The following is a 6,494-nucleotide window of genomic DNA, read 5'->3' as shown; positions in this document are numbered from 1 at the left end:
GTTTTTGTCAGACTCAGTTTTTGTGTCTCAAGTTGAGCTCAGATGGAGCAAAGAAAGAGCCTGAGCTCATCTTTTCATCAACATTTATAGTGCCCTGCAAAATTAACATTTCAATGTGATTGTCCACAAACTTACAATTCTCATTAAAACATTTGAACCACTTGCAAGATCAGATATTTAGATGTGAAATGATCTCTTCTTTGACTTCACAGTATGGTCCTTCCTTTACAAGTCTGTTTGGAACAAAACAACTTCACAAAGATTTAGTGGATTTGAGAGAAATTGCAAAAGATAGAGATTTCATATCTCCAGGTATGACCGACCATTTATTTAAAATATGGGCCGCAAAAGGGCTGACCAGATTTATCCAGATTATTACAATTAAAGGAGTGGATTCTTTTGGGCACTGGTGGCCTAGTGGTCTAAGGGCCCCACATACAGAGGCTACAGTCCTCGTCGCAGGGGTTCCCAGCCGATCTACAATTCCTGCATGTCTTCCCCCGCTCACTACTCCCCACATTTCCTGTCTCTCTTCAGCTGTCCTGTTATTTACAAGAACTAAAACTATACTTTGAATCCCTTGAATTGATTGATAACAAAAAAAGTAATAAAACAATAGACCTTTTTAATGAGTTTCTTGGAGAGGATTTCCCTCTTAGCGTCTGAAATATTGCATGTATTTTAACTTATATATTAATAAGAGTTATATGTCCCACTTTTTGTTTTCTCTTTGTGTCCTCTTCCTTGTCTCTTTGAGCATTTGATTCATCTGAAGCACATGTCTGTAGTGTTTGTCATTGTATTGTTTGGCAGAACCGAAACACAAAAAGTAATACTGCATAGGAAGGAGAACGCTGTGAACAACTACAGTCCCTGACAAAATTCTTGTCACTTATCCAAGTTGGAGGATCAACAAATAACAACTTTACTTGCAGTTGATCAATTGGAATCAGAAATTGTTCATATGAAAGGCAAAGCACACCAAACTATTTTTATTTTACCAAAATAAAGTTTTTATCATTCATTGAGTTTTTTCATTTAATTAAGACAGAAAGTAAAAGTCTTGTTGCATACAAAAATAATGTAGAAATTAAACATATACTTTACTTTGAATACACAAACATGCTACTGTCATATCTTGATGTGTAGATGCAGAAGAAATCTTAGTGTAATGGAAGCCCAGGTTGCTTTGATAGCGGCCTTCAGGTCATCTGCATTGTTGGGTCTGGTGTCTCTCATCTTCCTCTTGACAGTACCCCATAGATTCTCTATGGGGTTCAGGTCAGGTGAGTTTGCTGGCCAATCAAGCACAGTAATACCATCGTCACTGAACCACCTTTTGGTACTATTGGCAGTGTGGGCAGGTGCCAAGTCCTGCTGGAAAATGAAATCAGCATCTCCATAAAGCTTGTCAGCAGAAGGGAGCATGAAGTGCTCTAAAATGTCCTGATAGAAGGCTGCATTGACTGTGGACTTCAGAAAACACAGTGGACCAACACAAGCAGATCACATGGCACCCCAAACAATCACTGACTGTGGAAACTTCACACTGGACTTCAAGTAACCTAGATTCTGCACCTGTCCCCTCTTCCTCCAGACTCTTGGACCTTGATTTCCAAATGAAATGCTAGCTTTCATCTGAAAAGAGGACTGTGGACCACTGAGCACCAGTCCAGTCTCTTTTCACCTTAGCCCAGGTAAGACGCCTCTGATGTTGTCTCTGGTTCAGGAGTGGCTTGACACGAGGAATGCAAGATTTGTAGCCCATGTCCTGGATTTGTCTGTGCAGGGTGGCTCTTGATGCGTTGACTCCAGCCTCAGTCCACTCGTTGTGAAGCTCTCCCACATTCTTGAATGGATTCTGTTTGACGATCCTCTCCAGGCTGCAGTTATCCCTGTTGCTTGTGCACCTTTTTCTACCACACTTTTTCCTTCCACTCAACGTTCTATGAATATGCTCGAATACAGCTCTCTGTGAGCAACCAGCTTCTTTAGCAAGGACCTTTTGTATCTTACCCTCCTTGTGGAGAGTGTCAGTGATGGTCTTCTGCACATCTGTCAAGTCAGCAGTCTTCCCCATGATGGTGTCCCTACTGAACCAGACTGAGAGACCATTTAGAGTCTCAGGAAACCTTTGCAGGTGTTTTGTGTTCATTAGCTGATTAGGGTGTGACACCATGGGTTTCCAATATTGAACTTTGTCACAATATTCTAATTTTCTGAGACACTGAATTTTGGGTTTTCATTATCTGTAAGTGATAATCTTCAAAATCACAAGAATAAAGGCTTGAAATACGCCCCTCTATGTGTAATGAATCAATATAATATATGAGTTTCACTTTCTGACTAAAATATTGAACTTTTTCACAATATTCTAATTTTTTGAGCTGCAGCTGTACAGCCAAGAGCAACCCAACGCATTGTTGGTCTGGCTTTAATGTCTGTAAAAAGGACAATACTCCTGAACTGGGAAATTCAAAATCTGGGCTGTTTTAATATCCATAACTGGTTTGCAGACTTTTTGGACTTGTTATCAATGGAGAGTGCAGCATCATCTCTCAAAGACCATCACACACCAGAAGCCCTATGGAAACGTTTAAATTATATATCCATCTAAGCCCATTGTGATATCTTAATAATAATAATGAAAAACTGTACTAATGTTGACCCCCCCCTCACCCCCTTTACTCCCACCCATCCACCCCACATGGTAAGGGTACTGACTGTGGCCAGGTAGTACATGTATTGTGTACCCCATGGAAACAAGGCTTTCTTTGTTTCTCTTGTGTTTTGTTTGTTTTGTCTCTTGTGTGTTTGTGTGCATTACTCTTTTTGTATATTAAGTGTATTGAGGGCAGCAGTAGCTCAGTCCATAGGGACTTGGCTTGGGAACCGTAAAGTCAGTGGTTCGAGTCCCAGTATGGACGAAGTTTGGCAAGTGGACTGGTGGCTGGAGAGGTGCTGGTTCACTTGCCTGGGCACAGCCGAGGTGCATTTGAGCAAGGCACTGAACTCCCAACTACTTGGGGTGAGCTGGTTGACGGCAGTATCCTCACTCTGACATCTCTCCCTAAGCATGTTCACTGCATGTGTGTGCATTTGTATGTATATACCAAAAAAACTGTGCGTGTAGCATGACCAAAAAATAGCATGAGGGAAAAAATTGAATTTCCCCCCTGGGGATCAATAAAGTACCTTTCTTTCTTTCTTTCTGTATGTGGGGCGTATAGACAGCTAGGCCACCAACGCCCCTGAATTATTTTAAAGAGAGAAAAAGATTTGGCAAAAATCAAAGAGTAAAATCTGACTAAAACTAGACTTAAAATTTTTTGAGTTTCCGCCGACTAAAAATAGACTAAGGCTAAAAAGGGCTGAAAAGACTAAAATGTGACTAAATCTAAAAGGCATATTCGTCTAAAGACTAAGACTAAGACTTAATCTAAAAATAGCCGCCAAAAATAACACTGAAGATTTGTACTGTGGACAAAAACATTGAGTGTAGCATGTCCAAAATAGCATGAGTGAAAAAAATTGAATTTCCCCCCTGGGGATCAATAAAGTACCTTTCTTCTTTATTGTCTCTGTCATTGTCTGTCTTGTTGTTTGGAAAATAAAATAAAATTTAAATAAAAAAGAAAGAAAGAAAAAAGTATGAGCAATTGTAAATTAGACTCCAGCTGATACGGACATGCTTGACTCCAGCGGCAACAGCTTCTACTACTCGTCTCATCACTATCACCTCTCTCTCTTACTCCCCTCTATCTGTCTTTCCAGACCCAGACTTTCCTTTTTGATAAAGCTTATAGTTAGAGCTGGATCAGGCTTGGACCAGCTTTTGTTATGCTGCTATAGGCCTAGACTGCCGGGGGAACTGGCGCACTGACACACTGGGATCCTAGCTCACCCCCTTCCCCCCAACCCCTTCATCACTTACTTTAACTCTGCCTGTCCCATTAAAGTTACTAACCATAGACCTTTCTGGAGTCCCTGAGCTCCCTTGTCTCGTAGATTCCTCTGAGCTGACGTAGACGTCCTCCTGCTGCAAACGTTCTGGACTCCAGCTGATACGGACGTGCTGGACTTCAGAGGCAACAGCTTCTACTACTCGTCTCATCACTATCACCTCTCTCTCTTACTCCCCTCTATCTGTCTTTCCAGACCCAACTCAGTCGAGGCATGATGGCTGTCTAACATGAGTCTGGTCCTGCTGGAGGTTTCTACCTGTTAAAGGAAGTTTGTCCTCACCACTGTAACTAGCTAAATACTGCGATGTGCAATGCTCATGATGGATTAAGGTGGGGTCAGACTGAGTCTTACCCTGTCTTGAAGTTGGGTCTCTGTTCATAATTTGACATAGAGTGGTCTAGACCTCCTATGTTTGTAAAAGAGTCTTGAGATAACGTTTGTTGTGATTTGGCGCTATACAAATAAAGATTGATTGATTGATTGATAAACAAAAAGAGACAAATATTTTCTGTTCCAAAATCATTTTCATGAAATATTTGCAGGGACACACAATTTCATCACCTGCTTAACTTATTCAGTCTTAAAAAAAAGAAGGGTCACAACCATGGAAGAATCAAATATCAGGCCCAAAAATAAGTTAAAGTGCAAATTTTCTTTTTATTCTGATTTCATTTTACAGCAGAAATTATGTAAAGCATTCAGAAGACATTTTCCACATATAAGGGCAATATTCAAAACACTTTGCATGGCCTCAGCAACAAAATATTCTTTTAAAAACATCAACAATTTAGTGATGCTTGTGCATGCACGTTTGTAAAACAAACAAAGTAAAAACTAGGCTACGAAAAAAAGAGGAATGAAGGACTGAGATAGGCATGGAGAACACAACGGCAGGCAAGGTGGGAATACAGCAGGAAATGAGAGAGAGAGAGAGAGAGAGAGAAAGAGAGAGAGAGAGAGAAAGAGAGAGAGGGAAGACAGGGCGAGAGAGGAGGAAGGCAAGGAGAGGTCTAGCCATAGATTATCTATAAGGGTCTACCATTCTAGCATGCAATGTGGTGTTTGGCCACGCCCTCTCAAAACAAGGCCTGAAAGGTTATACCATTCATTTCTAGGCAGACTTCTGAGAACAGAGGCCATCTCAGCGCATGTCTACCTTGGCAATATTTCTTTCTGTTTTTTAATCTTATCTATTCTCTATACTGTTTTATTTTTTACAGTCACCATCCTCTCCAAAATCATGAACATACTGATGAATTTTTTTTTTTAATCTGTGTTTAGTTCCCTGTGTGTTTTGGTAAGCTCAAGCGTTTTTATGCCGCAGTGTGTGTGTGTGTGTGTGTGCATATTTGTCTGTGTGTGCATACTTCATATCAAGGAGTGTCCTATGTGACTGTAGTTGTGCTGATGTGAGAGGAGGGGCAGTTTAGCAGGAGGTTCAAGTGAAATCGTACCATGAGTATGCTCCTGACAGCACTGTCCTGACCATGGCTGTCTCTCAGTATGATGAAAAGTCAGAAAAATGTCAAACACAAATAAGAGATCTTCCAATTGCAAATCTTTCACTAAACTGTCTCTTAGAAGTTTTTTTTTAATTACGAAAATTGAGGTGATACGTGGCCGTTGCTTATTTTTGCATTGTTTAAGAGTTGTTTGTATTAAGAATCTTGTGCGTTTAAGACAAGAGCAAGTGTATAAATAGAAATATCACTCCTTACTTGCTTTGAAATTTAGTTTACATAAAAAAAATCCTATAAAATACGGGATCTGGACATTCTTGTAGAAAAAGTGATGCAAATAGCTTGGATGAAGCAAACAGATGACGTTTGCTGCTCCACAACATGAGACTGGATTTTTTTTAGAAGTGTGTCACTCAAGAGCATGACTGGAGAAGTTATTTGTAGATACTGAAGTATCCCTAACATACATAAATGCGTACACACACAAATGCACACAACCACCACAGGTAGTGGTACAACTCTGTGTCAGCAACCTTCACACTCCACATCTCTCTGTTCTTCAACCCTGAGTAAAATCTAAGGGAGAGATTTAATTTTTCCCAAAGACATAAGCACAGAGAGAAGGAGTGTGGCCTTTTTTTGTGTCTTGATGTGTAGAATTGTGTGTGACTTGTGTATGTATGTGTTTACCTGCACATCTGTCCGAGAGAGTGAGCGACATTGAAAGAAAGAGGGTGTGTATGACGGCTATTTTGTCCTCTGGAAAACTTATCATTTGTCTTTTAAATGCTGCAAGAACATTCCTGAAGAAAGACAACAGAAAAAAAAAAAAAAAGGACAGAAAGAACACGTCTTCCTCTCAACAGGGGCACTAGGACACTTAGTAGACTAGTTTTGACAGTGCTTCCTCATACACTGAGACTGATTTCTGTGGTTCTTTTGTTCAAATACTGCAGGACTGACACACAAGTAGGGCAAGAAGTGATACTGTAAGAATTACTGGTTTGTCTCAGAAAGCAACACATAGCATCAATCAGGCCATGAGCATTCATTCATACCAATGACAAA

The sequence above is a fragment of the Notolabrus celidotus genome, chromosome 1, assembly GCF_009762535.1.
Source record: "Notolabrus celidotus isolate fNotCel1 chromosome 1, fNotCel1.pri, whole genome shotgun sequence".
Lineage (NCBI taxonomy): Eukaryota > Metazoa > Chordata > Actinopteri > Labriformes > Labridae > Notolabrus > Notolabrus celidotus.
The sequence above is the reverse complement of the archived record's forward strand: the minus strand, read 5'-3'. Positions refer to the sequence as shown.